Source organism: Ahaetulla prasina, chromosome 5, assembly GCF_028640845.1.
Source record: "Ahaetulla prasina isolate Xishuangbanna chromosome 5, ASM2864084v1, whole genome shotgun sequence".
NCBI lineage: Eukaryota > Metazoa > Chordata > Lepidosauria > Squamata > Colubridae > Ahaetulla > Ahaetulla prasina.
The window spans coordinates 27,428,219-27,442,638 of NC_080543.1; the positions used below are offsets into that span (position 1 = coordinate 27,428,219).

A 14,420-nucleotide genomic window follows, 5' to 3' on the forward strand; every position below is an offset into this window, starting at 1 on the left:
CTAGTTGTTCTGCTCTATAGCGTCGTTTTGAGGGTAGGAGTTGAAACAGTTTATGTCCAGGATGCAAGGGGTCTGTAAATATTTTCACAGCCCTCTTTTTGACTCATGCAGTATACAGGTCCTCAATGGAAGGCAGGTTGGTAGGAATTGTTTTTTCTGCAGTTCTAATTATCCTCTGAAGTCTACAGTATATTTGTCTTGTTGGGTTTCAGAACCAAACCAGACAGTTATAGAGGTGCAGATGACAGACTCAACAATTCCTCTGTAGAACTGTATCGGAAGCTCCTTGGGCAGTTTGAGCTTTCTGAGTTGGCGCAGAAAGAACATTCTTTGTTGTGCTTTTTTGATGATGTTTTTGATGTTAGGTGCCCATTTTAGATCTTGAGATATGGTAGAACCTAGAAATTTGTACTGTTGATACTGTGTTGTCTAGTATTGTAAGAGGTGGTAATATGGGAGGGTTTCTCCTAAAGACTACCACCATATCTACAATTTTAAGTGTGTTCAGTTCCAGATTGTTCTGGTTGCACCATGAGGCTAGTTGTTCAACCTTCCATCTATATGCAGATTCATCATTGTCTCGAATGAGACAGATCACTGTTGTGTCATCTGCGAACTTGTAAACATGGAATTCAGAAACTTCTAATATTCTTAAAGTCAGATGTAGAAAAATAATTATCATGATGCTGTTTTGATAATGCTATTATTACCTCTGCAAGTAATAATATATATTTTATTATACATTCTGTTTATTCCTCCCATTCAAAGGACAGGAAACTATTCTAAACTAATGGAATAGGAAACTGGAATAAATTAAAAGTAATTTATTTCATTGCATTGATTCAACATAAAATTTGCATTTGTGCACATCAATGCTCCATTAATTATAATTAATTGCACCATTTATTACAACATTGTAGATTACACTTTCTTTAAAACATTCTTTTAGTCAAATAAAATGTTTTAAAAGAGAAATACACCAGAGAACAAAATAAAGAAAAAAAGAAAAGAATATATGAATTTAAAGAAAAATACAATCATTTAAAAATCCATATTCAGCTTAATTAGGACAACACTGGTGCAGTTAAAGCTAATCTTAAAAAAACATTATTATAGGAATTAATAACTGATCGCTATCCTTTACTATGTGTTGTAATGGCTCTTTGTTATTGTATCACATTTTTCAGTATGGTTGAAAATACGACTGATAAAAAAGATGCTTTTAATTTTGTACAGTAATGTTTTGTAATAATAAACCTGACACCTAATAACAGGAAGTAAAACTGTCTCTTATATTTATTCAACTTCCATTCTTAAGGAGAAATGGATAGCAAAGCAATTTACAACTCCACCAGCTGCAGAGGCTACAAAATATTCAGTATAATTTCATTGGACTGTACTGTAGTGGACAATTTTGACTGACTTGCTAAAGTAAACTTTAAAATGAATTTATACCACAAGAGTCTCAATAAGCTTAATAAAATTCAAACCATCCTTCCAGAATTTTTCAATATTTTTACTAAAGAAATTTACTCTCATACTTTCATACTAATGAAAGAGTAACGAAGGAAAAAAAGAAAATTTCCAAACTTCTGAAGTAAGTCTTAGATATGAATTAAATATGCAGTAGATACTAATTTCTCAAGAAGAATAGGAAATCCAATGTTACCAGTAATTCAATTTGTAGCCACTGAAGTTTATTTGAAAGTTTAATTATATTTATTGTCTTAATGAAAATGTCTTTAAGATAATCCTTCACATTCGGTATAAATAAACCTGCATTATGTTTTATATATTGCATGGCTTGCATGAACCTAATTTTTGTATTTGTCAAATGGGTATCTTTTTTCTCTAGGAGCTTGGTGTGGTTAATATGCAGATCTCTCTTTACTTTTCCTCCACAAAAATAACTTTCATGGAATAGATTGGTCAAGTGAATGGGATCATTTCCATGCCCAAAATACTGAGTTTCCTAGTTCAGACTTTTAAACACTACACCTCACTGCCTCTCATTCACGCATATATGAAGAAAAGATACTCTGTCTATTCCTTTGTAATGGAATGTTTAAATAGAATGTTTCCTGACTGCTTATTTGTACCCTATGGCTATCATTACATGTACCTTATGATTCTTGATGAACGTATCTTTTCTTTTATATACACTGAGAGCATATGCACCAAGACAAATTCTTTGTGTGTCAAATCACCCTTGGCCAATAAAAAAATTCTATTCTGTTCTATTCTAAAAGACATTTTAAATGTTTTTTATTCAGACCATTAAATTTCTTATTAATTTAATCAAGCAAATAAATGAAATAAATAAACAGAATTATGATGATAATTGCTGGACACTGCAGTGTCCCGTTCCCCCCCCCCCGTCTTTCATATGGTCTAAAGTGCTGATTACCATTTGAAATTTAAAATAGCTAAATTGTTATTATAACTTTTATTACACTCTATTTTCTGAAATACAGGTATGTTGCTAGTTCCTCTTCCCTTCTTGCATGTCTTACTTTCATGCTATCTGACCTATTTTTCCCCTCAGAACTGATAGATGAAAGCTTTTGTTGAATGGTTGACTGTGAAAGAGAAAAGAAAATGAAAGAAATGTCAAGTTACTTCCACTGTAACTTTTCACAGTGTTTACAAGATAGGGGCAGAGGTGGGTTTCAAAATTTTTTACTACCGGTTCTGTGGGTGTGGCTTGGTGGATGTGGCATGGCATGGTTTGGTGGGTGTGGCTTGGCTTGGCTTGCCAGGCTTGGCAGGGAAGGATACTGTAAAATCTCCATTCCCAACCCACTCCAGGGGTATGTTACTGCAAAATCCCCATTTCCTCCTGATCAACTGGGACTCAGGAGGCAGAGAATAGATGTGGGCGGGGCCAGTCAGAATTTTTACTACCGGTTCTCCGAACTACTCAAAATTTCTCCAGAACTGGTCAGAACCTACTGAAACCCACCTCCAGGTAGGGGTCTTCCATCCCACCACCTCAATACACAAAGCAGAGGTCCTACAATCTGCAACCATAGAAACACCCTCAGTAGCATATTAATCAGAATAGAGCTGGAAGGTACATTGGAGATCTTCTAGTCCAACCCTTGCTGAAGCAGAAGACCCTATGCCATTTCAGACAGACTGTATTTTCTTAAAAACCTGCAGTGATGAAGCACCTACAACTTCTGAAGGCAAGCTGTTCCACTGGTTAATTGTTCTCACTGTTAGGAAGTTTCTCCTTAATTCCAGGTTGCTTCTCTCCTTAATTAGTTTCCAACAATTGTTTCTTGCCTTGCCTCCTGGTACTTTGGAAAATAAGTTGATCCCCCTCTCCTTTATGGCTGCCCCTCAAATGCTGGAATACTATTATCATGTCACCCCTAGTCCTTTTCTCTAGAACAGCCATACCCAATTCCTGCAACCATTCTTCATGTTTTTGTCTCCAGGCCTTTAATCATCTTAGTTGCTCTTCTTTGCATTTTTTCCAAAGTCTGAACATTTTTTTTTTTTTTGGTAATGTGGTAACCAAAACTGGATGCAGTATTCCAGGTGTGGTCTTACTAAGGCTTTATAACGTGGTACTAATACTTTTTTTTGTTTGTTTACATTTATACCCCGCCCTTCTCCGAAGACTCAGGGCGGCTTACAATGTATAAGGCAATAGTCTCATTCTATTTGTATATTTTTTACAAAGTCAACTTATTGCCCCCCCAACAATCTGGGTCCTCATTTTACCTACCTTATAAAGGATGGAAGGCTGAGTCAACCTTGGGCCGGGCTCGAACCTGCAGTAATTGCAGGCTCTGTGTTCTAATAACAGGCTTCTCTATTGCCTGAGCTATCCCGGCCCCTAATACTTCACGTGACTTTGATTCTTTTCCTCAATGCCTTTATACAATCAAGGATTGTATTAGGTTTTTTGGCTGCCGCCGCACACTGCTCATTTATGTTTAGGTGATCGTCCACTATGAATCCAAGGTCCGTCTCACAGTTACTGTTTTTAAGCCAGGTTTCATCTAATCTGTACTTGTATCTTTGGTTTTTTTCCTATCTAGGTGTTTTTTTCCTGTCTAAGTGTAAAAAAAAAATTGTGCCTGCTAAAATCTGCTGCTTAAAGTTGATGGGGAAGAAAGTAAATATTCAACTTTCATTTTCCTTTAAATCTTGCTTGATTTATATATTACTCATATAACATTCCAAGTTCACAATATTTGGAATAGACATTTCATTGCCACAATATTGTTACACTTTATTACTTTGTATTATAGAAGCATTCCAGCTTCAATGCAATTATGATTCCGCCTTTCATGCATTTACAATTTGAATTTTAGCCGTGATTTTTTCAACCATAGGCAGAGATCATACATCTGAATGCCATTCTTCAAGTGCTAAATTGTCTGAAAGTTTCTGTTGTTAACTTATTATAGATTTGCCAGCTAAAAGAAAGACTATGCTGTTTATTAACTTAGCTTAGTGTATCTCTTACAAACATATGTAATAACCTCAACTCCTGGACCCCTTTTTTATATTTAATACTGTAGATCTTACTTCTAGGAAGTTTTTGCCAGAAGGATACACATTTTCTGAACTCAAAAACAAAACTAAAACAGCTGTCCCAAAACACCCACTTTAAATGGGATGGCTTAAATATTTGTAACTGTAGCTTTGGTGTGTAAACAGTGCAGCATGCAAATAATTTAATGTATTCCTGCTTTTTTGTGCAGTAAACTTCTGTTGCCTGAGGAAGGATGTCTTAATCTATCGATTGATGTCAGTATTCTTCTAAAGAGTTTTATTTGTAAATCATTAAGATTAGGAAACTGTGAGAAAGGATGCACAAAAGAAGTTTCTGCTATTAGTTATCTTTCATACAAACCGATTAAAAACAGTTTTAATATTTTGTTCGAATGAATACAGGAGGCTATGTCCATTTTTTAATAACTTTATTAATAATGCTACAATTGAAGGAATGAAGACGAGGCTGTTGGGAGCCAGTAGGTTGCGGGGGGGGGGGGGGAGAGAGAGAGGGGGGAGGCAAAATTGTTAGCGAGGAAGGCAGGAGCGTGGACTAGAAAAGACCATGGAAAATAGGATAGGTGACAGAGAAAAAAAATTGGATCACAGAATTGTTAATTCTTCCCACGAATTAACAGATTTTCGCACTATTTTACGAAAGACATTCGTCTGCCCCCCTCCCTTCGACCAACACCCAAGAAGCGGATCCTTCCAGCCTTTCAAAGTCCCGCTTGATTCCTCTCAAAAACTCAAATGCCTTCAACAAAACAGTTCGCTTTGTGAGAGCACTGGCATTGTTCTGTTCTGTTTTGTTCTGGAGGAGGGGCAAACTTCAAACCCGCAATTAAAAGAGCTACCCAGGAGATGAGGAGTGGAGGAATCTGGCTCGGGATCATCAAACCCACCCTGCATTTCTGTAATCACCCTTCCTTTAAATCCTCCAGGGAAAGATGTTCCCGCTGGTTCCTTACCGCTACAAGCCAATCAGTTCTGAGGTTCGGACAGAGAGACCCTAATCTCCACCCAAGCTACTCCGGCCGTAGCGTTATTATTATTATTATTATTATTAATGAGGATGGTGATTTTTAATTTGCGGCCGCCTCCTTTTGGGCGGGGCTAAATTCTAGTACACTCGGGAGCCCGAGAGAGTGCTTGCGGGGGGAGGGGGGGGGGTCAGAGGAAGGGATTGCCTGGCTGGCGAGCCCAGCCGAGCGGCTTTCTACTACCCTAATCCTCGCCAAGGACAGGCCGGCTGCAAGCGCGGCTAGCGGGTGCGCGCGATTGTGCATGCGCGCGCTGGACCGACCAAGCAGATGGAATGTGGTGTGAGGTAAGTCCGGGGGTCGGCGGTGTGGGGGAGGGGAGAGAGAGAGAGAGAGAGAGAGAGAAGGAAGGGGGGGGGAAGAGGGAAGAAAGCCCCGAAACCCATTTTGGGAACAAATGTCCAGTCCTCTTCGCTAAAAACAGCGCTATTCCGGAGAGAGAGAGAGAGAGAGGCGAGATGTATGGTAAGGGGCTTTTAATTCGAAGCGGCGAGTGTCTATGCTCCCCCTTCCCGTCCCCCACAGTAATCTCCTTTCTATGAGTTTGGAATTGCGGAGAGTTGAGGCAGACGTGTGTGTGTGTGTGTGTGTGTGTCCTGTTATTTGGTCCCCTCCCTCTCAGAAAGGAAGCGGCGCGGGGGGGGGCGGTGTTTCCTCGGTTCCTATATCCCCCCCCCCACTTCCACTCCCAGCCTTTCGCGAATTGAAACCCGGAGGGATCAATCAAAAGCGCTCGTCGGAGCCCCTTCTCGCGGGCGCAGAGTGAGGCGCTGGCGTCATCGATCTTTTTTTTTTTTTCCTCCGACCGGGGGGGGGGGAAAGGGGGGGCTTGGCTCTTGCCGATCTTGTGATCCCCCGCTTCGGAAAAGGGCGCGTCGCAACTCGTGGAAAAGAGAGTTGCGCTGTGACTCTCCGCGCTTTTCAGACAAAAAGTGCGGCGATGGGACAGCGGGTGGAGGGGAGAGGAGGAACGAGACGGGGAGGCTCCGCCCCCGCGACTAAAGTGGCCTCGGCTTTCCCATGCATTGAAGACTACACTCCCCCCCCCCGCCGCTCCACCCCGAGGGCTTTATGTGACCCGGTCTGCGTGCTGCCTTCCCAGTTCTGCAACTAGGTTGCCGAGGGGGAGGAATTGGCATTTTCTTTATGCAGCCCCAAACCCCATCCTGGAGTTCTTTGCTACAAAACGTTTGCTTTAAACCGGGCAAATAACGGTCGGCTAAACTTCTCCGGCTTTTGTAAATCTCTAGTACTCGGAAGGAGGTAAATCAACGCTTGCTTTTTCAATACGTTTGAGGGGCCCTAAAAAGCAGGGCAGCATTTGACTGGGTGGGTAAGATTAAGTTTTCAAGGGAAGGTAAATTGTATCGGGAAAAGTTTGAGCCTGAATTCTCGAAACTAGTCTTCTCTACCGACCCTAAGCGGTAAACAAAACTACACATACTGTGGATTTTGGTTTCTCTTTAGGTTAGCACCTTGTAATGCTTATTTAATGGATGAAGTGATGGTATCTTTAGTAGGTAGGTTTAACTTGTGTATTGGAATGGGAAAAGTAGCTGCCCGGTGCTAAAATAAATTATAGTAAAGTAACAGAGTTGTCAATGCCTGGAATGCACTACCTGACTGTAGTTTCTTCCCCAAATCCCCGAAACTTTAACCTTACACTGTCTACTGTAGACCTCACCCCATCCCTAAGAGGTCTGTAAGCGCCAACCCGTCCCTCTCCTAATGTTTTCTTTTATTCGTATCCTTTACATGTATTTATAATTATGTTTACACTTGTATCTGTCATAAAATACAGCTTGACAAATAAATAAAAATAAATAAAATAAATTTCATTTTAAAATGTTAGACATAAATTAGGAATGGCTACTGATGAAAAATTAAGTGAGGGGGGGAAGAATATTAGTACAACAGTAATCATTCCTAAATTGCCTAGTAATAGATATTTTACTTTAACAGAACTCTAGTTATTCCAGAACAATGGTACAGTGTCAGCACTTTTAAGTGCTTTTTATATCAGTTATGATTATGAGACTGGACAGACAGTGCATTTTTTCTACCGTTATTACTGAAAACAGAATGTTTTATTTTGATTAACCTTTCTGGTTTAATTTAGACATGCCTAATAAGAATTAGGGAACCTTAACCATAAGTTGTGGTATGGTGTCAGAACCAATAAACTCTGTTTTGTATGAGTTGGCAGGTCACAACTGGAAAGCATAAAGTTGTTTGTAACTCCTTGTTTGTGAAAATTAATTTCAGGTGATGCCCAAATTAACAAGTCAGAATAATAATTACTGTTTTTCATCCAAAGAATTGTAGAAAAGTAGAGAAATATACAGAAAAAGCCATGAATGCAACTGCTGAGTGGCTAGAAAATGAAAAACAAATTGTTTTCACCTTAGTTTGGATTCTGAGCAATGAGCCGCTCAACACATAGTTATGGAATTCGAAGTGAGCTTGCCTGTTGTTCAGCATTGAATCACTAGAATTTCATCAGTTATTTCTATTGGCTACCTCACAGATGTCAGTATTCTAGGGAGAGACACACTCACTCATTCACTCACATATGCACACACTCCTTGATGTTGTTCCTGGAATCTGTTGGAGCCACTCTCCAGCTTAGTCACAGCCCCGAGTGCTCCTACCATCCCTGGGGACTACTTTAGCTTTTACTTTCCACATCATCTCTAGTTCCTCCTTTAGGCCGTGGTACTTCTCCAGCTTTTCATATTCCCTCTTTCTGATGTTGTTGTCATTTGGTATCACTACATCTAGGCATTGCTAAAAGACAACAGGGTGGTGTGGTGGTTTACATTATAAGTGTATATCTACCTGTCTTTGTGTGTACACACATACACACACCTAAAGTAGCTGCCTGTTTCTACAGTTAAAATACAACTAATGGCATAAATACACCTTTGAGACTTTGAGCAGTCCCAGTGTAGATTGTCCATGTCTTCTTTAGTTAGAATTCTGATGACATACTTTTCAATTAACATATAATAAAAAATGCAGAACGGATAGGCTTGCTGATTAGAATCAGAAGCATAAATCATACTTGAAAATGACATTAATAGCTGACCTCACAGAATGATGGATAATGCAGTTCATTAGTGCTATGGATGGATGAGTACATTTTCCAAGGCACTATTACAGATATGTCAACAATATCTTTGTTATAGGGAAATTTTTCAATCAATTGTATTGTGATTTCAAAGAAAAATAGATTCAGGTATGGTAATGAGCATATCAGGAAGGTTCAAGACATCCAGGAAGTGTTACATAGTATTTTCACCTGAATATGATAGAAATTCTTTCTTCTGCGATAGACAGACAGATATTAATATTTTATTTAACTCATAAACATTAATTTAATAGTTAAATTTACATACCGGTAGTTAAACTGAACTATGAAAATCCAGAGCTTTAAAAGAAAATCTGCCTTTTTTTCCACATGGCTTTTACGGCATTAGAAGAATATTTATTTATCACATTTATAGACCATCAATCTCTAAGATTTCTTAGTAGTTTACATGGTAAAAAACACACTAAAATGTCAAACCAAAGAAAACAGAATAAAATTAATAAAACCAAAATTTTTACATCAACCTTTTCTTCACTTCTTTAAATACCTTTCCTGGTCACAGGGCTAACTAGAACCATCTGTTAAGGAAAGAATGGAACCACTGTCACACAGTGCTCCAACTCTTGCAGAGTGTCCAGAAGGATACCCAAATTAATGATACTAAAGAGGCCTCAGAAGTCTAAAACTTCTGGATGGACAAAGGTCAATGCCACTTCTATTCCCTCTCCAGACCTGAACACAATGTGATAGGATCCAGCTAATCCATTTCCTCTAAAGCGCTTGTAGTTGTCTGTATCCCAACAATCAAAAGCAATGGTAGGAGACTAGCCAGTAGTTTTCCAGTACCTCTAGATCAGCGGTTCTCAACCTGTGGGTCGCGACCCCATTGGGGATCGAATGATGATTTGCCAGGGGTCGCCTAAGACCATCGGAAATATGGGAAGTATACTTGCGAGTCGAAGAATCGCGCTCCAATGGTTGACTCCACAAGCCAGCTGCAGGCTCTTCAAATCGCTAGCCGAATTCAGCTTCAGGCGCGATGAATTAAAAAAGAGAGAAATCTTTGCTCTGATGTCTCCCTCTCAAGCCAGCTGCAATCACTCCCAATTGCTAGCCTAATCTGGCTTCAGGCGCGATAAACTTAATAGGGGAGGAATCTCCGCTTTAATGCCTCCGTCCTCAAGGCAATCGCAAGCAGTTCAGATCGCTAGCCAATACGGCTTCAGGCGCGATAAATTCAAAACGAAAATAATTTTACAGTTGGGGTCGCCACATCGTGGGGAATTGTATTAAAGGGGTCGCAGCATTATAAAGGTTGAGAACCACTGCTCTAGATCCAGAGAGAGGCCCCCTTAATGAGGAGGTTGTGAGTACCAAAACTTCCTTTGAGATGTCTGCCACATCCAATCCCATAGTGAGTAATTGATCGTCCTGACTGGGCAGGACTCTTAGTGTGTTTTTCTCTAATAGAAAATTGACCATTTGAAACATGACCACCTGAACAAGTCACCAATACGAGAAACAACTAGTGTTTTCCTCTTATTGCCACAGATTAAGCCTGAACATGGGCCCATACTTATGTTCAGATTACCTTACTGATCCACTGACACTCTAAATATTGTTTCCATTGCTTTATTTCCTAAAGATTCTAGATATCCAGGGTGTCAAACTTGATTTCATTGAGGGTCACATCAGGGTTGTGTTTGACCTCAGGGGGTCAGGCTGGGTGTGGTCAGCTCGACATCACTCATTGCACGCCCCCCAGGCTCCATTTTCACTGGCAGAGATACCGCGGGCCAGTCCTTCCCCTGTTTCCAGGGCGGCCCTGTGGGCTAGGTTTAAGCACCCTGTGGGCTGAATATGGCCTGCGGGCCTTGAATTTGACACCCCTGGCTTATAGAGATGAGCCACTCAGGGGGATGGTTTTGTCACGGGCCCAAATTGTTTCATGGTACCAGCAGCAAGCTAGGCCTTCAGTATATTCACCCACCTATTTGTCAGCAAACTCCCCAGATTATATCAAACCTAAACTAGCTAATGATCTCACCCAGCAGCTCTATGTGTTCTATCTAATCCAAAATATCAAATATTTGTAATTTCATATTATTCAAAGCATTTTGTTTTTATATTTAGCTGAAGCGGGTACTAGGTTGGGCAAAACCATGAAGACGTTTTGTGAAAAAAATGTTCATTTTGTGCATGTGTATTTGTATACTGTTGATATCAGATAAATGAAATTACACCGGTGCCTTCTCTTCATTTGGAGGAAGCTTCTATTCAGAGCTACTTGGGTTAGTGTTTGGTCTTTTACGTAACTAATTTGAAAGTACTTGGACAAATTGTTCACACTGCTGAATAGCCTTTGTGCATATTTGGCTACACATTAGCTTCACAATTTCTCTTAATCATGGGATGCATACAGATAAGCCTTTTTAATATTGCTTTCTGTATGTGTTTCATTATCTGTTCCGTTAATATGAATCACACATATCCCAAGTCTGTCATCAATAGAAGAAAAGGCAACCCAAAGCAAATGTCAATGGAGATTCTCAGTCATCCAGGTCATGATTGTCCTGAAGGTGCTTTTTCAAGAGGCAACTTCACTTTCTGAAAAAAAAGCACCTTTGTGAATCCAAAGTAACTTATTTAATTTTCATAAATTGCCTTCATATTGAACTTATTCACAGAATTATACTACTTTAGTTCTAAAAACATCCTTCCTTAACTCTGGTGTTTTTTCATCATAAAAGAATGAGATCTTTACTGTACATTTATAGTCTGCTGACACAAATGTTCTAATGCTTCCTCAGTCACAACTTATAAATTATCTTAACTTTTGACACTTTAATGCATTTTGTTATTCCCAAATTGACACATTTTAATTCTGCATTATTGATTGTACAGTGTAGTGGTAATTACAGAAGTGAGGCACTTATGAGGAATATGTTGTATAACGTAGTTGTTAACTATTGTTGGTTTCTGCTTAATTGTTTCTCTTTAGTATTAGGAAGCATTGTATTCACAAAAAAAGCTTTCGAGTTTTATTTGTTTATTAAATTTGTTTTTCGCCCATCTTGCCACATGATCCTTGCTTAAAGAAAAAGAACAGAAACAAATTAAAAATTCAAAAATCCAAAAATCCTGTGCTATGCTCAACTCCCCAAATTTGTTAATTTGGTCCTTTAGTCTCAGCCAAAAACAATCCTAAAGACTGTATTTGACAAACCCTCTCTTTGTATGTATGTACTGTACCTGGTAAATTCATACACATGCATGCCCACTCCCTCCAAAGCAGAGGTCTTCAACCTTGGCAGCTTTAAGATTTGTGGACTTCAACTCTCAGAATTCTCCAGCCAGCTATGCTGGCTGGAGAATTCTGGGAGTTGAAGTCCACAAGTCTTAAAGCTGCCAAGGTTGAAGACCTCTGCTCCAAAGGGTAAGAATGACAAAAAATGAATGTGTGTTAATTGAATTAATGATTGAAATAATTATAAATATACCATTTATATATGGGTCTGGATGGGGAGGAAGAGACTCAGACTCAATCCCACCAAGACCGAGTGGCTGTGGATGCCGGCGGCCTGGTACAGTCAGCTAATTCCATCACTGACCATTGGGGGCGAACTATTGTCCCCCACGGAAAGGGCTCGTAATCTGGGCGTCCTCCTGGATGCACGGCTATCTTTAGAAGATCATATGATGGCTGTCACCAGGGGAGCCTTTCATCAGGTTCGCCTGATACGCCAGTTACGCCCCTTTCTGGATTGGGCTTCCTTATGCACGGTCGCTCATGCCCTTGTTACATCCCGCCTGGACTACTGTAATGCTCTCTACATGGGGCTCCCCTTGAAGTGTACCCGGAGACTCCAACTGGTCCAAAATGCGGCTGCGCGGGTGATAGAGGGAGCACCTTTTGGCTCCCATGTAACACCCTTCCTGCATAATCTGCACTGGCTCCCAGTGGTCTTCCGGGTTCACTTCAAGGTACTTGTCATCACCTTTAAAACGCTCCATGGCCTAGGGCCGGGATATTTACGGGACCGCCTACTGCCACCATTAGCCTCTCACCGACCAGTGCGCTCTCACAGAGAGGGCCTCCTCCGGATACCGTCAGCTAAACAATGTCGGCTGGCGGCCTCTAGGGGAGGGCCTTCTGTGGGGCCCCACCCCCCTGGAACGAGCTCCCTCTGGGGCTTCGTCAACTCCCCGATCTCAAGTCCTTCCGCCGCGAGCTGAAGACGTTGCTGTTTCGAAGAGCAGGACTAGCTTGAATGTAGTTTTAAATTGGGATTTTTAAAAAAGGGGTTTAAATGAGGTTTTAAATTTGTATTTAAAAAATACAGCATCAATTGAATTTAACTATTCTTTTAGCTGTTTTTTATGTATTATATGTTTTCTGTTTTTTTTTTTTTTTTTACTGTGAACCGCCCTGAGTCCTTCGGGAGATGGGCGGTATACAAATAGAATAAATAATAATAAATAATAATAATTAATAAAAAATAAGTTACTCATTTACATATATCAGACATTGTCGCAAACCACATTGACAAAAGCATAATCACACATTCTTCTTTCTAGCATAAACATGAAGATGGTTGCATGAGGAAGGAAAGAAAAAGGCTGGGGAAAAACTGGATAAGGAAGAGATAGTAGCAATAGCACTTAAATTTATATATCACTTTACAGCACTTTCTGAGCACTTTACAATGTCAACATATTACTCCCAACAATCTGGATCCTCATTTTACTGACCTCGGAAAAATGGAAGGCTGAATCAAACTTGAGCCCGTCAGGATTGAACTTCAGATGTGGGCAGAATTAGCCTGCAATACTGCATTCTAACCATTGCACTACTTTAGGTAACTGGACAAGAATGGAAAAGGGCATATTCTAATTCCAAAACAATGGATAACTTTTCCCAGTAGTCTGATCCTTGAGGGAGAGGAGGAAGGCCAAGCTCTGGAGTATACCACTTTATGGAGTCCTTGGTGCCGTCTGAACTTGGTTGTTTGCTTGTAGACCAGATAACATCTTCAGGGAGTAGAGTTTGCTCTTTGTTTATATATAGTGGTTTGCCCCGTCATTGCTGATGGGGATGTTTTCGCCTTTGTAGTTCCTTGATTAGGCTGTCATTTACCACCTGATCATTTGAGTTGGCAGTATTTATTTATTGAGTCCTTTTTTGATGCTAATCCTGGTGTTAAAGTATGCCACTTTACAGTGTCCAAAGGCTTATCTCCCCATAACACTGGAAAGAAGTTGAACCAACCTTTTGGCTCCATGGATCAATGGTGGCGGGAAGAACGGATGATTTCGCCTGTGCCCCTGCTGCTCGTACAAATGGAACTTTGCACGCTTACCCACCACTTGCGTGGCCCAGTTCCCAATGGGCCGCAGTCCAGTACTGGCCAATGGACCTTCAATACTTAACTCTTTCTGGTAGCCATTAGGAAACCATAATTGATGATACCAAATGCCACTGAGAAAGTGTGTGCCATTTCTGATCAGTTACTATCACAGATCATCCACATGTGAGTGGTACAATTTCTATTCCATACACGAATCCTGATTGGAAGGGATCCAAATAATCAGTCTCAGTAAAGGAAGTCGGTGGTTAAAGCCCAATCACGTTTTCAACAACTCTGCCTAAAAATGGTTTGATAATTTTCTGACCCAGTTAAATATGATTCTTCCCTACTGATGAAAAATCAAGATATAGTTTTATAAACAACCACTTACAAGCTCTTTTCTTATCAGTAAAGAGACTCACCATT

The 14,420-nt window shown here is 40.2% G+C and overlaps 1 protein-coding gene across 4 annotated transcripts in view; it reads left to right on the top strand.

Moving 5' to 3' along the window:
• Window positions 1-5,705: 5,705 nt before the first annotated feature.
• WASF3 (WASP family member 3) overlaps window positions 5,706-14,420 on the top strand; it is a 32,793-nt gene continuing 24,078 nt past the window's right edge. For 2 of the 4 annotated variants that reach the window (XM_058186032.1, XM_058186035.1), the window contains exon 1: window positions 5,706-5,842. The gene's annotated coding sequence lies outside the window, so the exon portion shown is untranslated. Of the gene's footprint in view, window positions 5,843-5,930; window positions 6,021-6,683; window positions 6,819-14,420 lie in introns of those variants that run through there. The other 2 variants (XM_058186034.1, XM_058186033.1) reach the window with 2 other exon arrangements.